The 10,926-nt window shown below is 45.8% G+C and overlaps 1 protein-coding gene across 4 annotated transcripts in view; it reads left to right on the top strand.

Moving 5' to 3' along the window:
• LOC126253660 (proton channel OtopLc-like) overlaps positions 1-10,926 on the top strand; it is an 856,134-nt gene that overhangs the window by 13,215 nt on the left and 831,993 nt on the right. Inside the window, exon 1 of one of the 4 annotated variants that reach the window (XM_049955175.1) lies at positions 4,532-5,002. The exons of 2 other annotated variants lie outside the window; for them this stretch is intronic. The gene's annotated coding sequence lies outside the window, so the exon portion shown is untranslated. Of the gene's footprint in view, positions 1-4,531; positions 5,007-10,926 lie in introns of those variants that run through there. One more of the 4 variants, XM_049955176.1, reaches the window with a different exon arrangement.

Genomic DNA, 10,926 nt, shown 5'->3' with positions numbered 1-10,926 from the left:
GACCGTAGGATCCTACGCAGTGCCGTAGGGGACCGCACCGCCACTTCCCAGCAAATTAGGGACACTGTTGCTCCTGGGGTATCGGCGAGGACCATTCGCAACCGTCTCCATGAAGCTGGGCTACGGTCCCGCACACCGTTAGGCCGTCTTCCGCTCACGCCCCAACATCGTGCAGCCCGCCTCCAGTGGTGTCGCGACAGGCGTGAATGGAGGGACGAATGGAGACGTGTCGTCTTCAGCGATGAGAGTCGCTTCTGCCTTGGTGCCAATGATGGTCGTATGCGTGTTTGGCGCCGTGCAGGTGAGCGCCACAATCAGGACTCATACGACCGAGGCACACAGGGCCAACACCCGGCATCATGGTGTGGGGAGCGATCTCCTACACTGGCCGTACACCACTGGTGATCGTCGAGGGGACACTGAATAGTGCACGGTACATCCAAACCGTCATCGAACCCATCGTTCTACCATTCCTAGACCGGCAAGGGAACTTGCTGTTCCAACAGGACAATGCACGTCCGCATGTATCCCGTGCCACCCAACGTGCTCTAGAAGGTGTAAGTCAACTACCCTGGCCAGCAAGATCTCCGGATCTGTCCCCCATTGAGCATGTTTGGGACTGGATGAAGCGTCGTCTCACGCGGTCTGCACGTCCAGCACGAACGCTGGTCCAACTGAGGCGCCAGGTGGAAATGGCATGGCAAGCCGTTCCACAGGACTACATCCAGCATCTCTACGATCGTCTCCATGGGAGAATAGCAGCCTGCATTGCTGCGAAAGGTGGATATACACTGTACTAGTGCCGACATTGTGCATGCTCTGTTGCCTGTGTCTACGTGCCTGTGGTTCTGTCAGTGTGATCATGTGATGTATCTGACCCCAGGAATGTGTCAATAAAGTTTCCCCTTCCTGGGACAATGAATTCACGGTGTTCTTATTTCAATTTCCAGGAGTGTATCTGTCAACTTATTCCACGTGCTCGTGCCTTCGTTCACAGCCTGCAATGGGGCAGCGTGTCAAACGCTATCCGGAAATCTAGAAGTATGGGACTTGTCTGTTGCCCTTCATCCATAGTTCACAGTGTATCATGTGAGAAAAGTGCAAGCTGGGTTTCGCACGAGCGATTCTTCCTCTTTCAGTAGGAGCGAGAGGCTCACCCGCAGCACGTACAGACACACTACGTCATTAAAAGTATCCGGACGCCTGGCTGAAAATGGCTTAAAAGTTCGTGGCGCCCTCCATCGGTAATGCTCGGATACAATATGGTCTTTTCCCACCCTTAGCCTTGTTGACAGCTTCCACTCTCGCAGGCATACGTTCAGTCAGGTGCTGGAATATTTCTTGGGGAATGGTAGCCCATTATTCACAATGCTGCACTGAGGAGAGGTATCGATGTCGGTCTGTGAGGCCTGGCACGAGGTCGGCGTTCCAAAACATTCCAGAGGTGTTCTATAGGATCCAGGTCAGGACAATGTGCAAGCCAGTCCTTTAAAGGGATGTTATTGTCGTGTAACCACTTCGCCACAGGCCGTGCATTATGAACAGGTGCTGGATCGTGTTGAAAGATTCAGTCTCCATCCCCAAATTGCTCTTCAACAGTGGGAAGCAAGAAGGTGCTTAAAAAATCAATGTAGGCCTGTGCTGTGACAGTGCCACGCAAAACAAGGGGTGCAAGCCTCCTCGATGAAAAACACGACCACACCATAACACCACCGCCTCAGAATTTTATTGTTGGCACTACACATGCCACGTTGTGTACCGTGATTCGTAACTCCACACATCGTTTTTCCATCGTTCAATCGCCCAATGTTTACGATCCTTACACCAAGCGAGGCGTCGTTTGGCATTTACTGGCGTGATGTGTGGCTTATGAGCAGCTGCTCTACCATGAAATGAAAGTTTTCTCACCTCCCGCCTGACTGTCATAGTACTTGCAGTGGATCCTGATGCAATTTGGAATTCCTATGTGATGGCCTGAATAGCTGTCTGCCTATTACACATTACGACCCTCTTCAACAATCGGCGGTCTCTGTCGGTCAACAGACGAGGTCGACTTGTACGCTTTTGTGCTGTACGTGCCCCTTCACGTTTCCGCTTCACTATCACATCGTAAACAGTAGACCTAGGGATGTTTAGGAGTGTGGAAATCTCGCGTACAGACGTATGACAAAAGTGACACCCAATCACCTGACCACGTTCGAAGTCCTCAAGTTCTGTGGAGCGCCCCATTCTGCTCTCTCACGATGTCTAATGACTACTGAGGTCGCTGATATGGACTACCTGGCTGTAGATGGCAGCACAATGCACCTAATATAAAAACGTATGTTTTCGGGGGTGTCCGGATACTTTTGATCACATAGTGTATGCTTCGCCGGTGACGTGTTGTGGAAAGATGACTGGTCCCACGAGGCAGCCACACATTGAGGCTCAACTGGTGCTGATAGTTCGCTGCCCGTATGACACCAGTACGGGCAGAACATAACCAATTGCCTGGTGCGTCCCTTTGTGTGCTTTCAATCACTAAAACCTATATTTTCAAAGATCTTTTATGTCCACCTTCAAATGTTTGTACGTCCCTTGGAACACATTTCCGGTCATAAATCCATATGATTTTGTTTTGCCTAGTATCCTCTCTGATATTTCCCTTCACTTTGTCTCCATTTAGCAAAATCTCCCTTTATATCACACCATACTACGGCATGATCAACTAATTCTAGAGGAGCTTAAGATGTAAACTAAAGGAAACATAATCATCACGCAGTCTGTAAGAACACTGCAGATACACTTTCGTTTTATTCTGTTCGTAAACCAACTTCGTCACTATATTTTTCTATCATGTTTACCGCATGAGAAGTCCCTACTGTCATACATTCAAAAGAGGGCGAAGAGGGGGAGGGAGACTGCAGTGACAAACTGAGATCTACCTTTGACCATAAAGTATTCTTTGCAATAACTTATACAAATTTCAAGGCAATATACATTTCCGTATGACTTACGCAAAAATCCACGGTAATCTTTATGGCGCTGTTCTAATAATCCCGCCCAACATCCCACGCTTTACCGCCTCTTACTAGGTGCCTTGGACAGAGTCGTTTGGATTATATTGTGTAGGTTTGTGTAGTTACGTCTTTCATTTTCATCCAAATTAGTTTTAGCAGTTAGAAAGCTTCTCGAGAATGTAGCTGAGCCATATTTCGTTATTTCATCTCGATTGAAAACATCGTCAAGGTGTATATATATATAATTTTACACACACACACACACACTGTAGACAATCGTATGGCGAATTATTCGGATAATAAGTCAGTCAGAGGCTATCAATTAACAGTAATAGTGAATTAGTAGACTTTGGCACTTTAACTATACATAAGTGTGAAAGTACAAGATGTTGCTTCAGATGTTTATTTCGTAGTTGTTAAAATGTTCGTCTCTCGATATGGTAATCAACTAAAAACGTTATTTATCCAGTGTCCACTAGGAGTTTGTAAGGGGTCTGTAGGAGTTGGTATTTCCCTAGCGTTGTTGGAAATTACAGTAACCTTCCGATTCCCATTTCAAAATCCCCTAAATTCCGTATATATAAACCTCTAGACAAACAGTTATTACAGACCACGTACAAACATAGATGTAACTTTTCATTCACTAAGACGAATGTGCATTATTAACTAGAAAACACTTGCCTGATGTTCTGTAAAATATTGTCACGAATCGGCTTTTGGCGAACAGCTGAAACTAAATACTGCAACCATAGATAAAATAACATGCAACTTTCACAGATATTACTAATAGCCACAGATATTTCTTATAGAGAATCTGCTCATACCTCCATGTTATAATAAGCCAAAAAAAGGAAAAAAATCCAGCAGTTTGTACACGATAAAGAATTTTGTACCAATTTATGGCTGTGGTCTTTATATCGATATGCAATGAATAAGCTGAAATGCGAGAAGCTGCTAAAAGTATTTCGTTTTGCGTTCTCAAGATATTTCGTGGCGGCCATGTCGTAATTAGGCAAGAAACGGAGTAAGAGTTCGATGCCCAGATAATATTGAGATCACTGCAGAAGATACATAAAATGATAAGGTAAGAGGTGCTTACGAGGGAAGGTATTGCATTTTATGTGAAGCATAGATACGTGAAGATACAGAAATAAAAGCCATGCTGGTTGGAAACTTCCATGCCGTAGCAAAAACTTTTGTAACAACGGAAGCCGAAAGCCGGTTCGGGATAAATAAATATTGTAGTCTCCTAACATCAGGAAAGTGGAATTTGCTTAGTGTTGTTGTCATGTGCTGCCAAAGCACCGACAGAAAATCTTGTTAATATGTATGCACGCTTAAACTGTCTTGCTACGCTACTCGGTTAATTGGAGATTATTCTCCTACGAAAACTGCGCGCGCACTCGCAGGACTCCGACAGCGCGCGCGCTCTCCCTCGATAGCTCCCGGAACTTCGCTGCCGCAGATAGTTCCGCGACCCCTCCACAGATGGCGGCACGCGGCCGTCGCCAATCGCGCAAGTACGTCACAATGGCAACCGACGGTCGCCGCTGCAATTAACAATGCTTCCGCGTGCACTTCTGCCGGCCGATCTCGAGCGTCGAATGCCGTACGTCGCGCGCAGTGAATAGCGATGCAGAGAGCTCTAAGTGCGTAGCGATCGGCGCGAGGGAGTCGGTAGGCGGTTGGCGCACCTGGGAGGAGCGAGCGAGAGGCCCGGCGACCCGGGAGTCGCACCTCGGCGAGCGGCGGGCCGGACCGGCCAGCCTCAGGCAGCAGCCAGTGCCCGCCCGTGCCTCCACACGCGCTCCTTCGCCCGACAAAACAATGCGCCGGTGGTGCGTGTAAATACGCGCAGCGGCTATTCGGGGAGCAGCGGAGTGCTGGCAGGCAGGGCTCCCAGCCGCCTGTCATGTGTCAGCGACCCTGAGGCCGCCGCCGCCGACGACGACTCTTGTTTATATCGATCACGTGGTGTTGTCATTCTGACGCGGCGCATCTGAGTGAGTACCCCTCAAGAAAACGGCTATACATTCTGCATGCAACACGTGTGTCTACACACAACTAACTTACTGTAAGAACGTGGCGTGCTGTCGTAATTTACGTACCCGTCTTTAATTTTCTTTAACAAATTGTTACTTTTTGTGAAAGGTATACTGCTATCTGAAGATAAACAGTATAAAGTAGACCCGCAATTTCGCAGTGGACGAATTTTCCTATATAAAGGAATGCACAAAAGCTGTCAGAAAAATACAAAGCCCTTAGGTGCCTCTCACGAAGCATGAGATACTCTAAAATCTCCATTAAAGCCTTCAGTCAGATCTCCGAAAGCTGTTGTAAGATGATTATTATAAATATTATTACTATTATTAATATTATCACCATCATAATTCGTAGTTTTATGTGAAACACTAAAATCCACTGCATTTTTTTTTTACTGAATATTTATTAGTCAACTGCCGATATTCGAAGTTGTGTTGCATCTTTCACATTCTCCCTCCTCTCTTCCAACACTGTGATTTTTCCTGTTATTTTTACCCTGCACGCCACTGAGGGTTCTGCACAATGAGCAGTCACAAAAAAATGTAACATAAACTGACAGTAGCTATATGGTTCATTCGTGATGATGCACCGACAAAAAAAGGTCAGACTCTTCGTTTTTGTTTTATTGAATCGTGAGGCTTCGAATGTAAACACGCGAGATCGCTGCAAATGCATTGGTTTGTACCAACTCTTTTACTGAATAAACGGCAGTTGTTATTGACTGTTTTAATCTGTTGCATTTGGAATTATAATGTTTGACTTTTCACTGCTCCATGCACCTAAAGTAATGCTGCTAAATATCGCTCAGGAAATCTATATAGTTTCGTTTTGGAGAGGTAGGAACCACAAATATAAACTGACCATGAGTCACAACTTTTCTTCGCTACCATAGTACGTTACCCTACGTTTCGTCCTAAGATTTGTGTATAATTCAGTCACTAAATGCAAACTGCACTCCATGTTCCACTTAAGTGTTAATCATGAGCTGGGCGTATACATTCTGTAATTTAGTGCATTATGTTTCCTTTGGCAAATTTTCTGTTCCGTAATTTTAGAGAAAACGGAAATTTTTAACGCCAATAGCTATCGGAAGAGCTACACTGGAAGATATTGCTGTTATTTCGATTACGTAACTTTTCCCTGTTACGCACAAAACTCTCCCTGAGACACTGGCCACCGACAGGCTGCAATTGTGTGTGTGTGTGTGTGTGTGTGTGTGTGTGTGTGTGTGTGTGTGTGATGGTGCGTGCGTGCGCGATCGGATTTTAGATCTAAATATTTCAGTTATTGATTAAAACTACTGAAACTTTTAGCTTCCGCCGTAACAAATGCCTCCCCAAAAGCAACATTTATAACTCCAGCTTTTCATTAATTGATGGCTTCACTGTTCAGAGGTTCTGTTTTCGGAGTGACTCTGTACCTCTTATCGTACGAATCAGTAAACGAATCTTACTTTCGAACATTTGTTGGTCTCTCTCTCTCTCTCTTTCTCGCTCTTTTTTTTTTCAAAATATACGGGGTATCGCTGCTAAGAGTCGTTAGGAACAACACACGTTTCATGCGTTGTGTCAACGGGAAAAGTCAGTTTGTTTCCGGTGCCGAACATGATTTTCAAAGTGAAATTTTACGTGACCATTCGATAGCATGGTCCCAAAGAAGTCCATGTGTTAATAAGGACAGTAAAACATGAGTAATAACCAGTATCCCAGCAGTGATGATGTTGATGTTTGGTTTGTCGGGGACTCAACTGCGCAGGCATCAGCGCCCGTACAAATTCCCAACCTTTGCTGAGTCCAATATCGTCACTTTTATGAGTGATGATGAAATGATGACAACACAAACACCCAGTCATCTCGAGGCAGGTGAAAATCCCTGACCCCGCCGGGATTCGAAACCGGTACCCCAGCAGTGACGGCACCGTTCAAGGACGCGCTGACTGGTACCGCCGTGGAGCAGCGCTGCTCGCTCGCTGCTAGAGTACTGGATATTCATCGTGTTTTACTGCCCCTGTTAATAAATAACGAAAAAACGAATGTCGGTTAGACTAGACTACTTTGGGACTGCTGTACCGAATGGGCACTTAAAATTCCGCTTTGAAAATAATTTGTTTGTAACGGGAAACAAACCCCAGCTTTCTGTGGACGCTGGGCGTCGTATAAAAGATGTGATGAGTGGTCCTTATTTGGGCTAGAATGAAATTTTCACTCTACAGCGGAGTGTGCGCTGATATGAAACTTCCTGGCAGATCTGTGTGCCGGACCGAGACTCGAAGTCGGGACCTTTGCCTTTCGCGGGCAAGTGTTCTACCAACTGAGCTACCCGAGCTCGACTCACGCCCCGTCCTCAAAGCTTGAATTCCGCCAGTACCTCGCCTCCTACATTCCAAACTTCACAGAAGCTCTCCTGCGAACCTTTCAGAAGTAGCGCTCCTGGAAGAAAGGATACTACAGAGACATGGCTTAGCCACATCCTGGGGGATGTTTCTAGAATGAAAGTTTCACTCTACAGCGGAGTGTCCGCTGATATGAAACTTCCTGGCAGATTAAAACTGTGCGCCGGACCGAGACTCGAACTCAGCACCTTCGCATTTCGCGGGCAAGTTCTCTACCAACTGAGCTACCCAAGCACGACTCACGCCCCTTCCTGACAGCTTTACTTCTGCCAGTTTTGATCTGCCAGGATGTTTCATATCAGCGCACACTCCGCTGTAGAGTGAAAATTTCATTCTAGAAACATCCCCCAGGCTGTGGCTAAGCAATGTCTCTGCAATACTCTTTCTTCCAGGAGTGCTAGTTCTGCAAGGTTCGCAGGAGAGCTTCTGTGAAGTTTGGAAGGTAGGAGACGAGATACTGGCAGAAGTAATGCCGTGAGGAAGGGGCGTGACTCGTGCTTGGGTAGCTCAGTTGGTAGAGCACTTGCCTGCGAAAGGCAAAGGTCCCGAGTTCGAGTCTCGGTCCGGCACACAGTTTTAATCTGCCAGGAAGTTTTATTTGGGCTGATGCCAGCTATACATTGCAAACACTGAACTGTAGGTTTCTGTCGAAACACCAGAGAAAATGCGCCTGTCGCCTCTTACAAGAGCCGGTCGTTGTGGCCGAGCGGTTCTAGGCGCTTCAGTCCGGAACCGCGCTGCTGCTACGGTCGCAGGTTCGAATCCTGCCTCGGGCATGGATGTGTGTGATGTCCTTGGGTTAGTTAGGTTTAAGTAGTTCAAAGTCTAGGAGACTAATGACCTCAGATGTTAAGTCCAATATTGGTTTGAACCATTTGAACCTCTTTCAAGAGACAGCATGTATGACGAACTGCTGGGATTGGGCCAGTGCTCGTTTGAAGCCTGCTTCTAGCGAAACACAAGCTTTTAATCTGTTGCCGCATTCACCTATAGCCATGTGGCGTACTGATCATTCACACGCCATTTTCTCCACTTTCCCGAAGAGGAGTAAAGCACATACTGGGATAGTTCCTTCACTATCATTTCCATTCCTAGGTGTGGCTCTGTCTGTAACGATTTTGTTGTCTACGGAACACTCAGCCTTAACTTTCCTGACTTCTTGTTGTGTTTACACTCTGACATCTGCATAGTTTTTATTCCTTAGAGGATTACACCTCTAGTGTCGCATCTAGACTCTGCTCATGAACGAGAGCGTAGTATCTCATACGGTAGTTAATATAAAATCAGCAACTCGAGTAAGCAAGAATTTTCTTTACCTAAGCTGAATAAACAAATGTTCCACTCATACACCGTCGGCCCAGAATGTTCCGAGGCCGAATTTATGTCTGTCGTATAAGCGACGTCAGCTCATTCAGCTACAGTGTGAGGTTGAAGTAACAACTGTAAACAACTACGGTGCATTCTACCAGTACGCTGTGAGCAGGCAGTGTTACGTAGTGGACATATGGCAACAGTGTCTCGAGATTGTCGTGTTGCAAGTCGCACTGGAAGGACATCACTAAATCAAATATTCAAGACATTCTCCAGAATGTTTTAAAGAAGAGAATAGTGTGTGCGAAGTTTGTCTCGCACAGCTTGACTGCCGAACAAAACCAGTTGCGTTGACGCCCGCCTCGACTTCATTGACGTGAACACAACAGTTCTTTCCTGAAGAAGAAAAAAAAAAAAAAAAAAAAAAACATAGGTGACGAGAGTTGGTGTTATCAATAAAAACTGAGCACGAAACGACAAAGTACAGAAACTAACACATCCGACATTCAAGCCAATGTGGCGCGTGAGTAGAACAACATCCCAAAGGAGCACTTTTCTGAGCGTTTCACATGGTTGTATGAACTTTCTGTACGTTTTAATCAATCGGAGCAACAGCACTATATAGGACACCTGAAGCATCGAAACCATCATCTTAACTTTGGTGTATGTTTTGTTAACCCAGTGTCGAAACTTTTTGGGCTGACAGGATACGCTGTGCCATCATTTCAGGGACTCTGACTGTGGGGGGGGGGGGACTAAAGTCGGAGATTTTCGCCGCCCCCTCCCCCCACCACCACTAAATCATTGCACCAAACTCGCTCTGTGAACGGGTATACAGGCCCTTATGTGGAAGCTTACGATCACCATCTTCCATAGATTTTTTTTCTCCAATTGAGCTGCACAGGATGAACAAGACAGAACGTAAGTACTGAATACAAGCAGGTTTATACACCCTTTTCCCCCCCTTTTGTCCACGTTCTGTCTAATCACTGAAATACCGCATCGGTATCCAAGGTACAGGGCATAAGTGAAATACTTGCAGACTTCAAGAAGAATGTTATAAAACTTATCCCAAAGAAGGCAGATGCTGACAAGTTGTGAATATTACCGAACCATTAGTTTAATATGTCGCAGTTTCAAAATACTGGCACGAAATATTTGCAGAAAAATGTATGAACACATATAAGCCTATGAAACTTCCTGGCAGATTGAAACTGTGACAAGTAGGTTCGCAGGAGAGCTTCTGTTAAGTTTGGAAGGTAGGAAACGAGGTACTGGCAGAAGTAGAGCTGTGAGGACGGGGCGTCAGTCGTGCTTGGGTAGCTCAGTTGGTGGAGCACTTGCCCGCGAAAGGCAAAGGTCCCGAGTTCGGGTCTCGGTCCGGCACACAGTTTTAATCTGCCAGGAAGTTTCAGATCAGCGCACACTCCGCTGTAGAGTGAAAATTTCATTCTACATATAAGCCTACTTTGGAGCAGGTAAGTTCTGGTTCCGGAGAAATGTAGGATGGCGCATGCTGATCCCACCTCTTGCTTTAGAAGATAGGCTTTTGACAATTTTCACTACCATCTTAGAGATTCTAAAGGTAAAAGGATAAAATACAGGGACCGGAAAGTTAATCAACGACGTTTGCAGAAACCAGACTGCCATTACAAGAGTCGAAGGACGTGAAAGGAACTGAGACATTGATTTAGCCCATACGGAATGTTGTTCAGTATGTACATTGAACAAGCAGTAAAGGAAAGCAAAGATGATACTGGCCAGCGAAATTTTCACGGCGATGAAATAAAAAGTTTGAAGTTTCTGTATGACATTGTAATTCTCTGAGACGATGGAGCAGTTGCAATAGCCGTTTAACGGAATGGATAGTAAAACTTTCTGGCAAACTGAAACTGTGTGCTGGACCAAGACTCGAACGCAGGACCGCGATTTTTCACGGGCGAGTGCTTTACGAACTGAACTACCCGAAAACGAACCACGACTTCGGTTTTAATCTGCCAGGAAGTTTCGTATCAGAGAACACTTTGCTGCAGAGTGAAAATTCATTCTGGAAACAATCCCCCAGGCTGTGGCAAAACCATGTCCCAAATGGTTCAAATGGCTCTGAGCACTATGGGACTCAACTGCTGAGGTCATTAGTCCCCTAGAACTTAGAACTAGTTAAACCTAACTAACCTAAGG

Source organism: Schistocerca nitens, chromosome 4 (assembly GCF_023898315.1).
Source record: "Schistocerca nitens isolate TAMUIC-IGC-003100 chromosome 4, iqSchNite1.1, whole genome shotgun sequence".
Classification (NCBI taxonomy): Eukaryota; Metazoa; Arthropoda; class Insecta; order Orthoptera; family Acrididae; genus Schistocerca; species Schistocerca nitens.
Note: the sequence above shows the minus strand (reverse complement) of the source record. Positions and strands in the feature narration are given on the sequence as shown.